Raw genomic sequence first — 21,429 nt, forward strand, 5'->3', positions numbered from 1 at the left:
TAGGTATTTTATTCTTTTTGATGTGATTGTTAATGGGGTTGTTTCCTTAATTTCTCTTTGTGATAGTTCACTGTTAGTGTATAGAAAAGCAACAGATTTCTGTATATTAACCTCACATCCTGCAACTTTGCTGAATTCATTTATTAGTTCTAATAGTCTTTTTTGGAAACTTCAGGTTTTCTATGTATAATATGTTATTTGCAGATAGTGACAACTTCTTCCCTTCCAATTGGAATTCCTTTTATTTATTTCTTGTCTGATTTCTGTGGCTAGGATTTCCATACTACATTAAATAGAAGTGGCAAGAGTGTGCATCCTTGTCTTTATCCTGATTTTAGAGGAAAAACTTTCAGCTTTTTATCACTGAGTATGATGTTAGCTGTGGGTTTGTCATAAGTGGCCTTTATTATGTTGAAACATATTCCCTCTAAACCAACTTTGATAAGAGTTTTTATCATGAATGGATGTTGAATTTTGTCAAAAGCTTTTTCTGTGTGTATTGATATGATCATGTAATTTTTATCCTTCCTTTTGTTAATGTGGTGTATCATGTTGATTGATTTGCAGATATTGAACTATTCTTGCATCCCTGGAATAAATCCCATGATTATGGTGTATTATCCTTTTTATATATTGTTGAATTCGATTTGCTAATTTTTTTTTTCTTTTTTTTGCAGTACGCGGGCCTCTCACTGCCACGGCCTCTCCCGTCGCGGAACACAGGCTCTGGACGCACAGGCCCAGCAGCCATGGCTCACGGGCCCAGCAGCTCCGCGGCACGTGGGGTCTTCCTGGACCGGAGCACAAACCCGTATCCTCTGCATCGGCAGGTGGACTCTCAACCACTGTGCCACCAGGGAAGCCCCCGATTTGCTAATATTTTGTTGAGGATTTTTGCATCTGTATTTATCAAAGATATTGGCCTGTAATTTTCTTTTTTGGTAGTGGTTTTTGTATCATGGTAATGGTGGCCTTGTACAATGGATTTGGGAGTGTTCCCATCTCTTCAATTTTCTGGAATAGTTTGAGAAGGATAGTTATTATCTCTTCTTTATATATTTGGTAGAATTCCCCTGTGAAGTTGCCTAGTCCTGGACTTGTGTTTTCTAGAAGTTTTTTTAAATTGCAAATTATTTTACTACTAGTGATTGGTCTGTTCAGATTATCAATTTCTTCCTGATTCAGTCTTGGAAGGTTGTATGTTTCTAGAAATTTGTTCATTTCTTCTAGGTTGTTCAATTTGTTGGCATACAACTGTTCATAGTATTCTCTTATGATTTTTTCTATCTCTGTGGTATCGGTTGTTATTTCTCCTCTTTCCTTTCTTATTTTATTTATTTAAGTCCTCTCTCTTTTCTTGATGAGCATAGCTAATGGTTTATCAATTTTGTTTGTCTTTTCAAAGAACCAGTTCCTGGTTTCTTTGATCTTTTCTATTTCTTGTCTCTATTTATTTCCTCTCTGATCTTTATTATTTCCTTTCTTCTTTGGGCTTTATTTGTCCTTCTTTTTCTAATTCCTTTAGATAGGAGGTTAGTTTGTTTATTTGAGATTTTTCATGCTTCTTGAGAAAGGCCTGTATCACTATAAACTTCCCTCTTAGAACTACTTTCACTGCATCCCATACATTTTGGAAAGTTGTGTTTCCATTTTCATTTGTTTTGAGGTATTTTCTGATTTCCTGATTGAGTTCTTCATTGACCCATTGGTTTTTTAGTAGCGTATTGTTTTGTCTCCACATGTTTGTGCTTTTCCCATTTTTCTTCGTGTAAAAGATTTCTAGTTTCATACTGTTGTTGTGGTTGGAAAAAATGCTGGATATAATATCTATCCTCCTACATTTGTTAAGACTTGTTTTGTGGCCCAGCATATGATCTATTATGGAGAATGTCCCATCTATACTTGAAAAGAATGTCTACTATGCTGCTTTGGGCTGGAAGGTCCTATAGATATCTATTAATTTCAACTGGTGTATTGTATATTTTAAGGCCACTGTTGCCTCATTGATTTTTTTTTTTGTCCATTGATGTAAGTGGGGTGTTAAAGTTCCCTACTATTATTGTATTCTTGGCAATTTCTCCCTTTATGTCTGTTAATATTTGCTTTATATATTTAGGTGCTTCTGTATTGGGTGCGTAAATGTTAACCAGAGTAATATACTCTTCTTGTATTGATCCCTTTATCAGTATATAATGTCCTTCTTTTTTCTTGTTATAGACTTTTGTTTTAAAGTCTATTTTGTCTGATATGAGTATTGGTACCCTCAATTGCCTGCTATTTTCATTTGTATGAGATATCTTCTTCCATCTCCTCACTTTCAGTCCCTGTGTGTCTTTAGTTCTAAAGTGAGTCTCTTGTAAGCATCATACAGATGGGTCTTGTTTGTTTGTTCATTTGCTTGTTTGTTTTAATCAAACCAACCACCCTATGTCTTTTGATAGGGGTATTTAGTCCACTGACATTTAAAGTAATTATTGATAGGTACTAACAAAAGATTAAACAAATTTTTTTTATCAGTATATACAAATTTTCCTTTATAAAACTTTCTACCATTGCAAATGAGGCTGCTATAAATAGCACTTTACCTGTGTCACCTTTTATATTTGCAAGTTATTTGTGGTGTCAGTTCCTAGAAGTGAGATTGCTGGGTCAAAATTATTTGCTTTTTAAAAGTTGTGGTAGAGGGGCTTCCCTGGTGGCGCAGCGGTTGAGACGCCGCCTGCTGATGCAGGGGACACGGGTTCGTGCCCCGGTCCGGGAAGATCCCACATGCCACGGAGCGGCTGGGCCCGTGAGCCATGGCCACTGAACCTGCGCGTCCAGAGCCTGTGCTCCTCAACGGGAGAGGCCACAACAGTGAGAGGCCTGCGTACTGCAAAAAAAAAAAAAAAAAAAAAGTTGTGGTAGAAAATGTTCTGGTTTCTATTCAAGAATTTCTAGAGCTCTCTGTCCTTTCTCTTTCCAAAGAAATGTTAGACAGGAAAATGTGTGTGTGTGTATGCAGGTGTGTGCAGGGTGGGGGTGGGGAATTGTGTGTATATATTTACATGTGTAGTAAGATATTCCCACATAAATATTCCATTGTTACCAAAAAAGAAAAAGTTGTGGTAGATATTAACAAAATTGCTCTCCATAGGCTGTGTACTGATTTACATACCCATCAGTGATATTTGAGTCTGTTTCCCATTATCCTTGCCAACACCATATTTTATTCATTCTTTCACCTTTGCCAATTTGATAATCGAAAAATATTTCATTGAAATTTTAGTTTGTGATTCTCCTATGTTGAGTGAGGATGAGCAACTTTTTAAATGTTTAACAGCATATTTCCTTTTCTGTGAATTGTTGGCCATCTCCTTTGCCTATTTTGATAGTGTGATTTATAAGATATATATGTATCTTATTAAATATATCATTCATATATATATATATATATATATATATATATATATATATATATATATCTGTAATGGTCCCGTTTTTTCACACAGAGCTAAAACTCTTGGAACTTCCTAAGTAATGAGAGTGATTAAAAAGTATCTTTTGTTTTGTTAATGAGATGACTTTTAGTCCACACCTAAGGATGGGAGCTGGTTGCCAGGAGAATCAACCATGTGATTAGAGGGTTAGGGCTTTCAGTCCTATCCCCTGACCTCCAGAGAAGAGAGAAGAGTGGGGTGGAGGTTGGATTAATCATCAAAGATCAATGATTTAATCATGCCTAAGTAATTCAGCCTCCATAAAAATCCAAAAGGAGGGGGTTTGTAGAACTTCCAGGTTGGTAAAACAGAACTCTTCCATGTGCCACCATGCTGGACCCCAAACTCCATGAAGATAGAAGCTTCTTTGTTCAGGACCTTGCCCTATGTATCTTTTCACCTGGCTATTGATTGTATCCTTTAATATACTTTGTAGTAAACTGGTAATCTAGTGAACAAATAGGTTTCCTGAGTTCTGTAAACTCCTCTAGCAAATTAATCAAACCTAAGGATAGAGTTGTGGGAACCTCCAATTTATAGCCAGTAGGTCAGAAGCACAGGTAATAACTTGAACTTATGATTGGTATCTGAAGTAGAGGGCATCCTTGTGGCACTGAACCTTTAATCTGTGGAATCTGATGCTACCTCCAGGTAGATAGTGTCAGAATTGAGTTGAATTTGTAGAAGAACACACAACTTGTGTCAGAGAATTGTTTGGTAGTGTGGGGACCGCCACCCCCGCACCATGGTGTAACTGGGTGCAGACCCTTACCTGTTTTCCTGTTATTTTGTTGCACAATCTTTATATAATAAGGAAAATAGACCTCTACTGAAATACGAGTTGCAATATATATTTTTTTAGTTTATTAAGTTGCCATTTTGGTTTTGGTGTTTGTCAGGCAGAACAATTTTATTCACATGGGTTTAGTTTATTAATCTCTCCAATTGCATATTTTATATCATACCTATACAGTCCCTGTTTTGGGATAATTTAAAAAATTTCTGTACAGCATGATGACTATAGTTAATCATTCTGTATTGCATATTTGAAAGTTGCTAAGAGAATAGATCTTAAAAGTTCTCATCACAAGAAATAAACTTTTGTAACTATGTGTAGTGACAGACGTTAACTAGACTTATTGTGGTGATCATTTAGTAGTACATACAAACATCAAATCATTATGATGAACAGCTGAAATTAATGTAATGTTATATGTCCATTACATCAATTAAACACAAAAAGAAAGAAGTTCACATATTTTTTTGGCATAAAAGAAATACTTAAAATAGATTTCATTATTATAAAACTTTATTAAGGAGCTTCTCAAAATTCCTCGTAATGTGAATTTTGTAAACAAATGAGAAAACATTTCCTTTGTTTCTTATAGAACTTCAAATTTTTTGGTGTTTATTTTTCTACATAAATCTTTGGTCCATCTGTAATCCTAGTCTTTCTAACCTTTGCACCATCCTGGATCACTTCAGCATTAATGACCTTCTCAACCTCCTACTATCATGGTCCTTGATCTCCTTTACTACAACGGCTGCCTCCCTTCCACCTTTCACCACAATATCCCAGAGCTTCTCATCATCTGTAAGACCCTTCTCCATTTCTGAAAACTTAAAACTCTTACATTCCATCCCTCATCACGATCATCTTTTATTCTTCTAGGTCTTTTGCTCTCTTAATTTGACTATAAATTCATAATAGTTTCATTAAGATCTCTGATTTGTTGACTGAAATAAAAATGCACAATTATATTTGGAATCTAAAAAAAAAGATACAAATGCACTTATTTACAAAACATAAATAGACCCACAGACATAGAAAACAAACTTATGGCTACCAAAGGGGAAAGGGGCGGGGAGGGATAAATTAGGAGGCTGGGATTAACATACACATACTACTATATATAAAATAGATAACAAACAAGGACCAACTGTATAACACAGGGAACCATATGCAATATTTTGTAACTGTATAACACAGGGAACCATATGCAATATTTTGTAATAACCTATAAGAGAAAAGAATCTGAGAAAGAATATATATATCTATCTGAATCACTGTGCTGTACATCTGAAACTAAGACAACATGTAAATCAACTATACTTCAATAATTAATATATATGTATTAAAAATGCAGTGTTAGAGTTGTGAGTTTCAGTTTTATTTGGGGACTTACTGAGGACTATACCAGAAGATGGTTTCTCAGATAACTCTGGAGAACTTCTCCAAAGAGATAAGGGGGGAGGTCAGCATATATGTGATTTGGGAGAACGAGTACGTGCAATCAAACACACATCTTGGCAGAAGGTCACTGTTAGTCACGAGGAACAGATTGTCTCTGTTAATGATTTTAGTGCTTTTCTAAGTATGGGAAGATGCAAAAATTGGGGTTCATAAAATTTTCTCCTGAAAGTATCTAACTAGCAGAAAGTCTGTTCCGTCAGTGTTCCCAGAGCACAGAGTGCCTCATTCCTGATCTCTGTCCTGAATTCCTCTCAGGGTGTGTTGAAGGTCAGCAACTGCAGTGGCTAGTGACTTAATTCTTGTAGAACCGGGTGGCGAGCAACATTCTTTAGTGGCCGCCTTTATTTTTTAAATTTTTAAATTGTTTTTTGTCATGCTGCATGGCCAGCATGTGGGATCTTAGTTCCCTGACCAGGGATCAAACCCGTGCCCCCTGCAGTGGAAGCATGGAGTCTTAACCACTGGACTGCCAGGGAAGTCCCTAGTTGGTGCCTTTAATATTACCCTTTTTTCTTATATTATTTGCCCCTCCTAGGCAGGACCACATAATGACTTTCATAAGCCCTATGCATTTTTGCCTTCATGGGCCCCCCATGTAAATGATTTTACATTTATATTTTACAATTGCACTTATATAAAGATAAACATACTAATATATATTAAAACACTTTCTTTGACCTAAAAGTTAATTTTTTCATTAGATTCCAAAATAAATTAAAACAATTTTGTGGGTCCTAGGTTCTGTGCCTAAAGCGTCAGTTGTGTACAAACGTGATTTTTGAAAACTGAGTCTAGTCTTACTAATTTTGTCTTTCTAACTTCCAATTCACTGCTCAATCTACTGGATACTGGATATGGACTGACACCCCTACTACCATATTGAACTATTCTTCTTATGGTTACTAAAGACTTCGTAATTGCCTAATCCAATAGGCACTTTAAAATCTCTATCTCAACCTTTTGGTAATATTTAAAGATATTGATATTACTCCCTTGTTCTTGAGAGTATTCATGGGCTTTTGTTAGTCCTTCTCTACTGGTTTTCTATATGACTTCTTGGCACTATATAGATGGTGGAGTCTTAGGGAATAAAGGTAAAGAATTGGATAGTATATTAGTTTCCTATGGCTTTGTAATACCACACACTTGATGTCTTAAAACAACAGAAATTTATTCTTTCTCAGTTCTGGAGGCCACAAGTTCAAAATCAGTATCACTAGGTTGAAATCAAGGTGTAGGCAGGGCTATGCTCACTCCAGAGGTTCTAAGGGAGAATAGATTCCTCTTTTCTTCTAGCTTTTGATAGCTACTGGCATTCCTTGTCTTGTGGCTGCATCACTCCAATCTTTAAGGTCAGCATCTTCAAATCCCTCTGTCTGTCTTCACATTGTCTTCTCCTTTGTGTGTGTGTCAAATCTCCCTCCGCCTCTCTCTTGTAAGGACACCTATGACAAAACCAAACTTGGATCCGCTCACCCACGAGCAGTGAAGCCAATCTACTGACACTGGTTATGGTGAAGGAAATTACAGCATTTATTTCAGGGCACCCAGCAAGGAGTCCAGGACAGCTAGTGCTCAAAAAGCCAGAACTCCCCAATGGGTTTCAGGAAGGCACTATTAAGGCCAGGTGAGGGAGGGGAGTTACAGGGTATGTGATTAGCTTATGCACAATTCTCTGATAGGTTAATCGTGAGGTAACAGGGCAATGTCACAGGGGTTAACATTATCAATCCTTAGGCTCCAGTAGGCCTGGGGGCTATGTGCTCATGATCATCAAGTAGTTAATGTCTTCCATCTGGTGGGGCTTTCAGCATCTGTAAGATAACGCAGGAAATGTTCATCAGATACTGTTATCCTGGGTCTTCAGAGAGAAGCTAAAAAAGAGGATATAGAGGGAGGGTCTGTCCTGGGAAGGCCCCAAAGTGTCCTGCTCCGTTACACACCTGTGACAGCACTTAGGACTCACCCAGATGATTTAAGACAATCTCCTATCTCAAAATCCTTAATTTAATGACATCAAATTCTTTTCCAAATAAGGTAGCATTTACAAGTTCCAGGGGTGCATAGATATATTTTGTGTTCCCATTTATTAGCCTACCATAGATGGGGAAGAAAGTTTGCCTAGTAATTCAAAACCTTATGGAAAGGACTTCCCTGTTGACGCAGTGGTTAAAAATCCTCCTGCCAATGCAGAGGACGTGGGTTTGAGCCCTGGTCCAGGAAGATCTCACATGCCGCGGAGCAACTAAGCCCGTGAGCCACAACTACTGAGCCTGCACTCTAGAGCCTGCAAGCCACAACTACTGAAGCCCACGCACCTAGAGCCTGTGCTCTGCAACAAGCGAAGCCACCAGGAGAAGCCTGCACACCGCAACAAAGAGTGGTCCCTGCTCACCGCAACTATAGAGAGAGCCCGTGCCCGGCAATGAAGACCCAACACAGCCAAAAATAAATAAATAATAAAATAAAATAAATTAAATTCTTAAAAAAAAAAACTTATGGAAGGCCATGGATAATTGGCTGAGGTGGGTCTCATAGAAGCAAATAACATGAATTTCAAAAGAGCAATAGAAATTATTGAAGTTTGTTTAAAAAACAAGACCTGAAAACCACAGTGTGGAAGAAGATAAATGTCAACTCTCTGGCAGGTTTAGGACCAATTGAAAGAAGCAACCGTCACCGAATTGGGCTGCAAGGGAAGGAATCAGGTGAAAGGTAAATTAAATTAAATTAAGACAAGAAGGTAGGAGTAGCTTTAGATGAGTACCTACCTTGAAATAACAGTTATGATATAGTGAAGTCTTGTTAGTATGGGGAGAGGGAACTATAAATCAATCTGAAATATAATTTGTTTCAAACCAGTAGTGGTAGTACAAAACGATTAATCATGGTTTCCAAGTTAGTGTCCTAGAATAGATACTGTATAGTTAATGCATAATTAATTAATTATGGCTTTATAGAAAGACTACTAAAATTCCAGACAATAGTGCTTGACTATATACTTATTCAAGAACTTTAATTAAGTGGAATTAATTAAATTAATGATATAATGAACATATTGATCTTTAGAAGGACTTGCAATCTGACTTTCCTAGCTGGAGGACAGTTGTCCCAGGAAACTCATTTAGCACTGACCTATCAAGAAAAACACACTTGCTTGTATAACCAAGTAGTTATTCAGATATACAGCTCCTTAAATCTAATTTACATGTCGTTTTATTTTTCTTTATTTTCTATCTAAAGTTGGCAAGAATTTTAAAAGCAGTCAATTGTTAATAAGAGTAAAATATATTACAAATTATCATGAATTTGCCTTGAAATGCGGGAAAAAGATTTTTACTGTGGACCATGATAGACTGAAATTAAAAAAGAATAAAGGCAAAAATGCACCATAATTGCTCCTGAGGCAAAGGCTATTGATTACTTCCCCATCATCTCATCAAACAGAGAATGAAGGGAGAAAAATACAAGTTCAAAGGGACAAGCTATTCAGGTATTGGGCAGGAGCTTCAAGTGAAAATTTCTGCCTCATTAAAAACATTTAAAGGAAGCAGCTTGTCTTCATGTAGGAATCATTATTCTCAGTTCGAGTTCATCCTCTGTAGTTTTCATCTCTTCAGAAGGTCACATTCTGTGCAATTTCTAAGCGCTTTTTTAATGGGAGGGATTTATGTTAAGTTGGTTCAGGAGAGGTGGACAATTGTGGAGCCTTTTTAATGGACTACAAAAGACTGTCGAGTAATTAAATAGATTTCTTTTCCCTTAGACTGTTCCACGGGTTTAAAAACACTCCACTGAGCGTGTAAAATCAATTTCCATTACTGGCCTTGACCTTTGCAGTTTTATAAACATGTTTTTTCCCTGGGTTTGGAATGTGGTTCAAAGGCAATAGTAGAAGACTGGAGGATGAGACAGGTCATTGTAATAAAATTACTGCTTTTACAGTGAAAATCACCTTTTCACACAGGCATTCATTCAACTGTGTATATTATAATTATATGAATACTTCTCTATGTTTATATTATATATGTATATGTGTATTTATATTGGAGGCAGAATTTTTTTTCTCTACAATAAAAAAAAAAAATTCACTTTGTTTTCACTGCTAAAGGATTTTTTTCCCTTCCCATTCCAAGAAAGTAGCCAAGCCATTGTGTTCCTTCGCCCCAGGGACCTTGGGTTGCTGAATGGAAAGCCAGATGTTGCCAGAGGCTAGCTTCATTCTTTTTTTTTAGGGGGATGGGGCATGTTTTGGAAAGTTATACTCATTGAGGGGATTATACCCCCTCACACAGAGTGGAAGAGAAGAAAGATAATGGCTTTGGGGGGTTGCTGGGAGTGGAGATAGAACTGACTTCTGGCAGCAATTTCTTGAGACAAGCAGGAGGAAAGAGGTTTGGGTGGTTTTCAAAGGAGGTAGCCCAGCCAGGTCCTGCTTGTTAACTCCCAGTGAGGGGGCTCCTACAGGATGCTAGGGAGGAAGGCCTCTAGGAGTCATGGTTTCAGGAATGGGGATGACAGATACTCTTGTTCAAGCTTATCCATGTGGCCTAGACAATGAGCATACAGTGGGGATCAGAGGGGACCACAGCTTTCCTTTCAATAGTTTAGATTGCAAAAGACAGTCCCGACCTCAACCTTTGTATCACCTGGAAATGGGAGTGGAGGAGGGTAGTCCAGAAATGACTGAAATAGAATTTCCTGCCAGTTGATAGCTGCTTTAAGCAGCTCAATTTGATTTAAATAAAATGAAGAAATGTGATATTTCTTACACTCAGAATTATGGTGAAAATTTATTGCCCTTTCTCTTTTCCCCACTTCATCTGTAAAAGGACAATTATTATTATTATTTTTTTTCTGCGGTACGCGGGCCTCTCACTGTTGTGGCCTCTGCCGTTGCGGAGCACAGGCTGCAGATGCGCAGGCTCAGCGGCCATGGCTCATGGGCCCATCCGCTCCGCGGCATGTGGGATCTTCCCGGACTGGGGCACGAACCCTGTCCCCTGCATCGGCAGGCGGACTCTCAACCACTGCGCCACCAGGGAAGACCCCTAAAAGGATCATTATTAAACTCCCCTTGCAGAGTTGTTTTAGCATTAGATGACATGTATAAAGTGACTATATCACATAATAACATGTTCAGTAAATAATTACTAGGAAATATTTATGTGTATCCACACTGTTGCAAGAATGGAATCAGGTGCTAGGTTTTCAAAGAAGTACAAAACATACTTCCAGTTCTCAAAAACTTTGTTATAATTAGAGATGTAGATAAGCATATAGAACTATTTAGAAGTACTAGATTCATAACTCTAAGCAAGAAATACAGGCAGGTGAGACATGGGAGGGGCCATAGGGAAACTGAAGAATTTGGAGGCAGGCATCATGACATAAAACAGAAAACCTGTGGGAAGCTTAGAAGAGATAGCAACACTGGGGGTGAAAGGAATTTGTGTATGATGCTGTCATTAGAAGATTTCCCCGAGACACAAGTAATCATTTATACAACATTTGGCCTGCAGGCATGGGTTTTTTTCACCTGTAACTTTCCCCCCTCATTAAAAAAAAAAAAAAAAAATCAAAGTTATAGGTGCGCAAACTTTAGGAAATAAAATAACCCAACAGGAAAGTGCAAAAAAAACATTTAGTCTCTCTCGTCTATTTCTCTTTACCCATGTCAGGGAGGAGGAAATTTTCCCTTCTAACCTTGAATTCTTTTGGCTGCTTTAATAATTAAATTGACACAGGACAGATTAACCAGAAGAAAAAAAAATAATTCATAGGTATGGAGCTTTCATAGAAATAAGACCCCCAGAGCGAAAAAAGCAAGCTGTTTATATATCATTTTTACACAGAGGAAACAATTATTTGTGAAGATTTAACAAAACAAATGGTCTTGTGCTTGGGTAGCAAACTAATGAAGAAGTAACAAAATTTGTTTATACAACTTTCTTTGTTTTGAATTCCCTAACTCTGGTGATAAGGATGCTTTCTATCCTCCTGGTATATGGAAGATACCTCTACATGGGAGATTTTAAAAATTATTTGTTTGTTTATTTATTTATTTATGGCTGTGCTGGGTCTTTGTTGCTGCGGGAGGGCTTTCTCTAGTTGTGGCGAGCGGGGCTACTCTTTGTTGCAGTATGCAGGCTTCTCATTGCGATGGCTTCGCTTGTTGCAGAATATAGGCTCTAGGCGTAGTAGTTGTGGCGTACGAACTTAGTTGCTCCACGGCATGTGGGACCTTCCTGGACCAGGGATCGAACCCATGTCCCCTGCATTGGCAGGAGGATTATTAACCACTGTGCCACCAGGGAAGTCCCACATGGGAGATTTATTTCCCACTTTCAGGGGGAAAAAGGAGGGTCAGAGTTTTTTTTTTTATATCATTTTTTTCATCAGCTGTTTCTCAAGTAACTTTAATTCAAAATAATTGATATGTCACTTTGGCATATTTGGGGGTGGCTTGCCCTGAGCCCCAACAGTTTCCTCCCCTGAAACGTCCCTGGAAATTTCACATATTAAAAGCTGAGTTGATAGATTGCTCTATTATTTCATTGAATCAGTTTCTTAGTCCTGAGAATAGGTCAGTTTAGTTAAATTCATTTCAGGCGGTGGTGATGCAATTGGGCCCCCAAAGTCAGGCCTACATTGCACAAGCAATCAGGTATTTAATAAAAGGTGTATCTATGGAAATAAAAGAAAAACAGAGGTTAATGATTGGAGTCAACTATAAATCAGTTTCTGAGCCCAGGGAGCAACTAGTCAAGATCATTTCTCAATGTCAGGGTTGAAGCATCTTCTGCAGTTTGAAATGTCTCTGATGATGTTACTGGGTGTTCAGGAAAACTTTCTGAGTAGCCTACACATCAACAGGCATGAAGAAGATTGCTTAAATAAATATAAGCAATTTTGGTGATTTATCTGAAGTTTATATCAAGTCATCCAGCTTCAGTTTGCATGGCTTCAGGAAAAAGGGCAATCTTAGGCAATGATTCCAAGTCAAAAGGATGAGAGGAAAAATTGGAAACCTATTTCAAGAGTTGTAGCCAAATATTGGAGGATACCAGAAGAATTGAAGATTCTGTCCAGTTTATAGGTAGAAAACAAAATCTCGAAGAAAATGAATAAAACTAGAAGCTGATATCTGCAAGTGTGTTTTATAGCTTCTACTGAAACATAATTTTTCTCTTTAAAATCACTTACATTTTTACCAAAGATAGTCTTTAAGACTAATTTGTTTGCAAAATAAGTCTAGATTTAATAAATTTGGCCTGGTTATTTATATGGGTTCAGCAAGAATAGTGATTATTATATAGGATTTTAAAAATCTGTTTTGCTGGAACTTTTCATAAGGAATCTTCAGATTGAACTTTTAATAGCCTCTCAAGGCTAAGAAGCCAAGCCAGACATTTGCCATCAGACATCACCTGCAATACCTATAGGTGTGGCTGAATCCCTCTCCTCTCGAGGTTCCCCAAATATCCCAAGGCTCCTGGGCCTGCCAGGAAGTGATCTTCCTTACACACCTGGTAAGGTTTCTGGGACCCCTATAAGCAAGGTACCAGGCTGATTTTCCAAGGGGCTATATTGGCTCCATAAAGTCTATCTTAGTTCCTCAAAGCTGTCTGGTCATATCTGAATCTATGTATATTCTCAAATATGAAATTCCAGGTAAAGCCTTGGCAATACAACCGATGTTTCCAATTGTGTCCTGTTACAAGGAGAACAGACTCTTTTTTTTTTTTTTTTTTTTTTGCGGTATGCGGGCCTTTCACTGTTGTGGCCTCTCCAGTTGCAGAGCACAGTCATCCAGACGCGCAGGCTCAGCGGCCATGGCTCACGGGCCCAGCCGCTCCGCGGCATATGGGATCTTCCCAGACCGGGGCACGAACCCGCGTCCCCTGCGTCGGCAGGCGGAATCCCAACCACTGCGCCACCAGGGAAGCCCCAGACTCTTTTTTTAAAAACATTTTTAAAATTTTTGGCTGCATTGGGTCTTTGTTGCTGTATGAGGACTTCTCGTTGCAGTGAGTGGGGGCTACTCTTTGTTGCGGTGCGTGGGCTTCTCATTGAGGTGGCTTCTCTTGTTGTGGAGCATTGGCTCTACGTGCGTGGGCTTCTGTAGTTGAGGAGCACAGGCTCTAGGGCACGTGGGCTCAGTAGTTGTGACCTGCGGGCTCTAGAGCGCAGGCTCAGTAGTTGTGGTGCACAGGCTTAGTTGCTCCGCGGCATATGGCATCTTCCTGGACCAGGTATTGAACCCGTGTCCCCTGCATTGGTAGGAGGTTTCTTAACCACTGTGTCACCAGGGAAGTCCAGAGAACAGATTCTTATTGAACTTGTGGAGATAACTGTATTGCCATGAAAATAAGAATAATCATGAGTTTTTGAGTTCTGGAGAGATCAGTCAGGGAGAAAAAAGATAAATGTTTCTATTCTGCTTACAAAGGTATAATTTACCAAATTGCTCTAAGCTGTTAAAAGACAAGAACAAAAATGCTCTAAGTCAAATAAAAGAGAAGTTTTTCTTAAATCTGGAGAAACAAAACATTTTTTTAAAAAAATTAGCAATGTTTCAAGTGAAAAATATCATAAAACATTATAATCATCTTCCTCAGTTCATTCAGTCCCATGTAATTAATTCTTGTTCATCTTGATCTTTTGTTAGTTTTATCAAGCCATTTGTTGTTTTTCACTAGCGTTCTGTAAATTTTTAGCCAGTTCAGTGGTATGATTTGAAAGTTATATTCAGAAATTATATTCTAGAGTACTTTTTGGATTCCCTTCCATGAACTTCTCTGAAGATGAAACATGTTTTCAGGAAGCTTTTGTAAAAGCAAATGAGTATAACTGTCTAAATGATAAAAGAGTTAAAAATGGCCATGGTTAAAGGTCTTGATGAGAGTCCATTACAGTGCAAGTGACAAGGAAATTTGGTTATTTCTGTGAATAAAACACTGAAGATAATAACTAGAATTATGACTGATAACATTATATCAGGACATCCAAATTTTAGGAATTTCATACAATTTAAAGAAATTTATATTAATAACATTTACTCATTATATATATGTGTGTGTGTACATACATATATATATATAAAATGTAACCTAAGAAGGTTTATCATCACTTATTTGACAATGCTTCCTATGTAATTTAACATACCAAATGAACCTAATTAGTTTAACCTCTCTTTTATAAGGAGAGAGAACAAATCTTTTCAGGTGTTCCAGGGGCTTCTGGAAGACCCCAAAGTTATTTCCAGGTCAGTAAGACTTTATTTAGAATTTGATTTGGGGAAGTTTGTCAGAGATATCAGAAGGTTTTAAAACACTTGGTCAAATTGGCCCATAGGTTACTGTGAAATAATACTTAGTTATCATTTAACCAAAGTGACAAAGACTTCATGGGCCAATACAGAAAGTTAAATAGTTGTAAAAAGTCTTATGTTTTTTAATATTGAAAAGACTCAGTTTACTTAAGTAATCAAAGAACTAATGAAGATAGCAAACACAGGAAATTATTTTGCATAAAACACAAAATCCTTATTTTGTTTGTTGTTTTTGTTTTTGTTTTAAGGCAGATTACTTTAAAAGGTAAAGAAAACCTTTATCAATCTCTTATCAGGAGCAGACCAATAATCCAGTCAAACTTTGTCCTTCTAGCAGATTAAAGAAAATTAAGTTCCAGTTTTCCATATGTACCCTATTGATATTAAAGCTTACTTTTAAAACCCTTATAACAAATTTATTAAATCTTATACAGTTTGATCACACATAGAATTCCTTTCAAGCCAATAAGCCTTTTTTGGCTTAACCAAAGATGCAAGAGGCCTCTCACAGAGAGTATGCAGCCCTTCTAAGATCCAGAAATTTCACTCTCAGTTAGTTGAAGAAAGTGAAAGCCTTTTGTGGATACAGGTGGTAAGAATGGTGTAGTGAAAATGGTGTCTCTGGTCTCCCTTGAGAATATGAGACAACTCCAGTTACAAACTTGATAATCTGTGACACTCGAATGGGATTTTTTTCAGCGCTAACAAACAATGAAGGTTGAGACATCAAAGGCCCCTTATGACAAATTCCCCAGAGAACTGGCATCACTGGACAAAGAGAGTGCTGTTTGTGACTTTGTGTCTCAGAACCCTAGTCTATTTAATTAGTCACCAAGGTGCACCCCAATAAGTGCACCCTCTGGATGGCAGAGACCAAAGAGAATATCCTCATTGGTCAAAAGGCCAAGCTCTCAGGACACAGAACAAGCTGGAAGGAAAAACCTCATCTGGTTTCTACATAGGGCACTCACAGGAAAGTTTGTCTAAACAGAATTCCATCTGGTGAGAGTGGTGTACTTGGGTCTGTGAAGCTGACTGGAACAGCAGTCTTATAGGGGGTATTCTTGCATTCTGTCCTATGGTTTTTCCTCCTTATGAAAAATGACACAGAAGACAAACACAAAGAAAATAGTGATCATCTCTGGGAGGAAAAGGATCAGTACTCATTACCAAATTTACCAGAGTTTCTGTGTCCAAGAAACAAGTTCCACAAATATTTTCTCTTGTTAATCTAAATTTTAAAAGAGAGAAGAAGAGTTCTTAGCACTTTCCCTTCCATTGCATTCTGCAGGCAGAGATCCAGGAAGCTGATGAGGTAAGAACTCTTACCTTCTGCCAGCTTTTGTCAGAGGTTCAAGGAGCTCTCAGCTGCGGTAGCTCAAAGTGAGTGCGTGACTGGGGGTTGGGGAGTGGGTTCAGCCAGTATCCTATTGACTACACCAACTGTTGAGGAGGGTGAAAAATTTCCCCTACCCTTCCTGAGTTCTTTTGGCTGCTCTAATAATTAAAAGGACACAAGAGAAAAAAATTTAATTTGCTTGAACAGAGGTCTTATATAACTAGGAGCCCTGAAGTGACCAAAGCAGACTATTTATATATCATTTTTAGACAAAGAAACAATTGTGAAGATTTAACAAAACAAAAGAGCTTGTACTTAGGGTAGCAAACTAATAAAACAGTTACAGAGTTTACTTATACAGCTTTCTTAGCCTTGAATTCCCTATCTCTGGCAACAAAGATGCTTTCTATCCTACTGGTATAGGGAGGATACCTTCACATAGGAGATTTATTTCTCACTTTCAGTGGGTCAGTCAGAGGGGAGTCAGAGTGGTTTTTTATGTCATTTTTACACCAGTTGTTTCTCAAGCAACTTTAATTCAAAATAATCAACGTGCCACTTTAGCAAGTTTTTTTTTTAATGTACAGCCTGTAATCCTTTTTTTTTTTTAAGAAGATGTTGGGGGTAGGAGTTTATTAATTAATTTATTTTTGCTGTGTTGGGTCTTCGTTTCTGTGCGAGGGCTTTCTCTAGTTGCGGCAAGCGGAGGCCACTCTTCATCGCGGTGCACGGGCCTCTCACAGGCTCCAGATGCGCAGGCTCAGTAGTTGTGGCTCATGGGCCTAGTTGCTCCGCGGCGTGTGGGATCTTCCCAGACCAGGGCTCAAACCCGTGTCCCCTGCATTAGCAGGCAGATTCTCAACCACTGTGCCACCAGGGAAGCAACCCTCCCTGATCCCCAACACCCAGAAGCAACCACTTTCAACTCTTTGCTTTGTTTTTTCCTTAGCTTTATGATCTTTTTCCTAAATTTTATGCTAATTTCTCCTTTCTGGATTTTTTCAGTCATTATCTATTAATATTAACATATCCCATTTTGGAAGATGATAATTTTTCTTTAGTCCTCATACTTTCACCCCACCCCAACACATGCATTCTTTTTTGCTCCCCATCTGTCTAGTGTAGTTATTTCTTAATTTGAGTCAGAGCAAAATTATTGCATTATTATGATGATGTAAATGCTATTCACAACTATGCCTTATGGAATACAATGATTTCTCCCACGATTATTAGCATGATTATTTTTTCCCATTCACAACTGTGTTTTCTCTGGATTAAAAAATTGTACTTTAACTTAAAAAAATAAGTTTTCTATGCATTCTTAATTGAAACTTTCTGCCAATCGCTTAAATCTGTTAATGTGTTCAGGTATTCTGACATTGCATATCCCTGAAGCACTCCTTCCTGTAGCAGGCTAGCCTGTCCTAATCTGGAAAGGCTGTTCTTAGAGCCCTCACACAGCTGTAATTGTGGCATTGTTTGTAACCAGGGTTCTGCGATTCCCTCCATATCTCTCCCCTGTAAGGTGCCCATCTCCAGGGTCTTATGGCTTCCTTCCTTTTCTTTGTTTTGGTTTATTCACTGACTTTAGTGAAGCACAGCTTCTAAGTGGCTGAGAGAGGGTGCAGGTGATGTAAAATTTTTGATACCCTGAATATTTGAAAATGTCCTTATTCTTCCCTCATGCTTAATTGATAGGTTGGCTGGATACAGACATCTATGTTGAGAAATATTTTCCTTCAGAATTTTTTATGGCATTGCTCTTATACTTCTAGTGTACTGTTGAAAAAATGTGAAACTATTCAGGGTCTCAATATTTTTAAGTGACCATCCCCCTGCCTCCAGCCCAAGCTTGCCTCTGTCCCAGTGTTTTAAGATTTCATGATGATGTGACTTTGGTGTGGTTTATTTTCAGCCATTGCCTGGGTTTTCTGGATTTTCTTTCAGTCTGGGTACTTAGGTCATTCCATTCTGGAAAATTCACTTGAAATGTTTCTTAGATAATTTTCTCCCCTCATTTTCTCTGTTCTGCTTCTTGGGAACTCCTTTAAATAAAAGGAGTTGAACTTATGAACTTGTTCTCTAATTTTCTGATTATTTTCTCTCTTTTCCATTCTGCTTTCTGAGCAATTTTTCCAGTTTTATCTTCTAACACTTTTATTAAGTTTTTCAATTATGTCATTGTATTTTTAAAATTTCGAATATCTTATATTTTGATGTATTGATTTTATTTTTTTTACAACAAGCTACACTTGTTTCAGAGAAACTATTTTTTCTTACCTCCACGAAGATATCAGTGATAATATGCTTTTTCTCTGAGTATGTTCTATGGTTCTTCCAGTTTGCTTAAATTGTAACTCAGTTCTCTTTTTTTTGTGTTAAAAGATGTCTTAGACATCTGGTGATCCTTCATGTTTGCATATATTTGAGAGTGTGGCACACAGTGTGTGAGAGTGGAGACTGTTGACTCTGCTGTCGAAAGATCTGTGTAGACCAGTGCTATCTAATATAACTTTATGCAATGAGCTCCCCCAACTTTCAAATTTTGATGCTGTCATGTTTTTCCTCATTCATTGTCCTTGTGATCTGATGTCTTGAAAAAAATTTTTTTACCATGCTTTAATGGGTTTTCAGAAAAGTATAAAAACCAAATGAATATGTTCAGTCAGTCTTTATTCCACATGTTGTCTGTCTGCACTGTACAATACCATAAGCAATAGCCATACATGTCTGTTGATCACTTGAAATGTGGCTAGTGCAACTAAGGAAATGATGCTTTAATTTAATTAATCTAAGTTTTAATGTAAATCACTACAAGCGGCTAGTGGCTACTATATTGGACAATGCAGGTCTAGGCTTTCCCTTTTTTCTTTAGTGAGTTGGGTTGGATTCATTAAAGAAAGAGTTTTGAACTCCTTTCTGGAAGGCTTAGACCTGATTGCTAGCATTCTGAGAGCCAGGTAAAGAAAGAGGAGTAGGGGCAAGGATGAGTTTTTGTTTCCAAAATGCCAACATTCACATATTTTTAAAAAATATTTATTTATTTAATTAATTTTGGGGGCTGCGTCAGGTCATAGTTGTGGTATGAGGGATCTTTCATTGTGGTGTGGGCTCTTTGTTGCAGCGTGCAGGTTTTCTCTCTCTAGTTATGGCACACAGGCTCCAGGACACATGGGCTCTATAGTTGTGGTGCATGGGGTCCAGAGTGCGTGGGCTCTGTAGTTTGTGGTACACAGGCTCTCTCGCTGAGGCGCACGAGCTCAGCAGTTGTGGTGCGTGGGCTTAGTTGCCCTGTGGCATGTGGGATCTTAGTTCCCCTACCAGGGATTGAATCCCCGTCCCCTGCATTGGAAGGCAGATTCTTTACTACTGGACAACCAGGGAAGTCTCTGCATATTTAAAATTTTCTGTTTAGTATTGCAGTCCCTCAGCTCTCCTAGAGCCCTCTGTTTTAGCTTTTCCAAAAAATAAACTTCTGGGATTTTTTGGGGGGGTAAATATGGGAGTTGAGGCTCTAACTGCTTCTTATCTTTTGCTCTAGCTTCAACCCTACTTCCAGAGCCGCCCAGTGCCACAAATTCCCAAGACTTGCGTGTAATCAGTGCTTCTCAGCTTTTATACCATCATCTTGGGAACCAGTACTCTTGGATCTGGTACATCAGTTACCTTTCATTAATCTTCCCAACTTTCAAATTTTTGTTTGTTTTGTTGTTGTTGTTTGGTTGGTTTTTTTTGGCTGCGCCGCATGGCTTGTGAGATCTCAGTTCCCCAACCAGGGATTGAACCCGGGCCATGGCAGTGAAAACCCAGAATCCTAACCACGAGGCCACCAGGGATCTCCCCTAACTTTCAAATTTTGATGTCGTCATGTTTTTCCTCATTCATTGTCCTTGTGATTTGATGTCTGGAAAAAAAATTCTTTACCATGTTTTAATGGGGTTTCAGAAAATTATAAAAAACAAATGAATATGTCCAGTTAGTCATCTTTACTCCACAGTTGGTTTATTTTATATATGGGTTGTCTTGGTCTGTTCAGGCTGCTATAACAAAAATACCATAGACTGAGTGGCTTAAACCACCAACATTTATTTCTCACAATTATGGAGGCTGGGAAGTCCAAGATCAAAGTGCTGGCAGATTTGGTGTTTGGTGAGGACACTAATCCCATTTATGAGAGCTCCATCCTCATGACTTAACTGCTTCTCAAAGGCCCCTCCTCCCATACCATCACATTGGGGGTTAGGATTTCAACATATGAATTTTGGGGAGGCACATTCAGTTCATACAATGGGTCTATATTTATTATCTTTCCAGTGTAATCACTAAACTAGTCTTTAAGTTGATCTTTTTAAAATGATTTTTTACAGTGCCATCCAACTGTTATAATTTAGAATTCCTACCTCAAGGAATGATTTCAAATGTGTGTAAATTTTTGCCTCCTTTTTTTTTAAAACCAACTCCATCAGCTGACTTCAATGAGCATTTTAAACTTCCACTATTAAGACTGCATCAGGATAATTGAATAGGTTTCCCATAACAGGAGAGACTTTGTATAGGCTGAAATAGAAGGCAACTCCTTTTATTTCTGTGGAATAATTTTTGGAGAAAATGTCATTTATATTAAGTTCATATTGTATTTAGGGAAATCTATACACAGTATTAAGCATGGGTGTAACTTAAACATGTAATCAATGCTGTTGTGTTTTCTCTCCTCTTCTCCCACTAGGGGGGTGACCAATCATAAAGATTGGATTTTTCCTGGGGGTGCCAATTCAAACTACTATGACTTACAGAAAATAAAGTGCCGTTCATTGTCCATCTATGTTTATGAAATTGGGCGTACATCCACTTTAAAGAAATATATGACAAGGGAGATCAGCAGAGTCATGGGTAAAATAAGCCATTTAATTTTATAAAGTAATACATTTTAAACCTGTATTTCAGTTTGGACTTTTTATGGAGTTAGATGACTTATTTCTGCTCCTGATTTCCTAACTATAAGCTGACTTTTCTTGAAGAATAA

Source organism: Lagenorhynchus albirostris, chromosome 5 (genome assembly GCF_949774975.1).
Source record: "Lagenorhynchus albirostris chromosome 5, mLagAlb1.1, whole genome shotgun sequence".
Lineage (NCBI taxonomy): Eukaryota > Metazoa > Chordata > Mammalia > Artiodactyla > Delphinidae > Lagenorhynchus > Lagenorhynchus albirostris.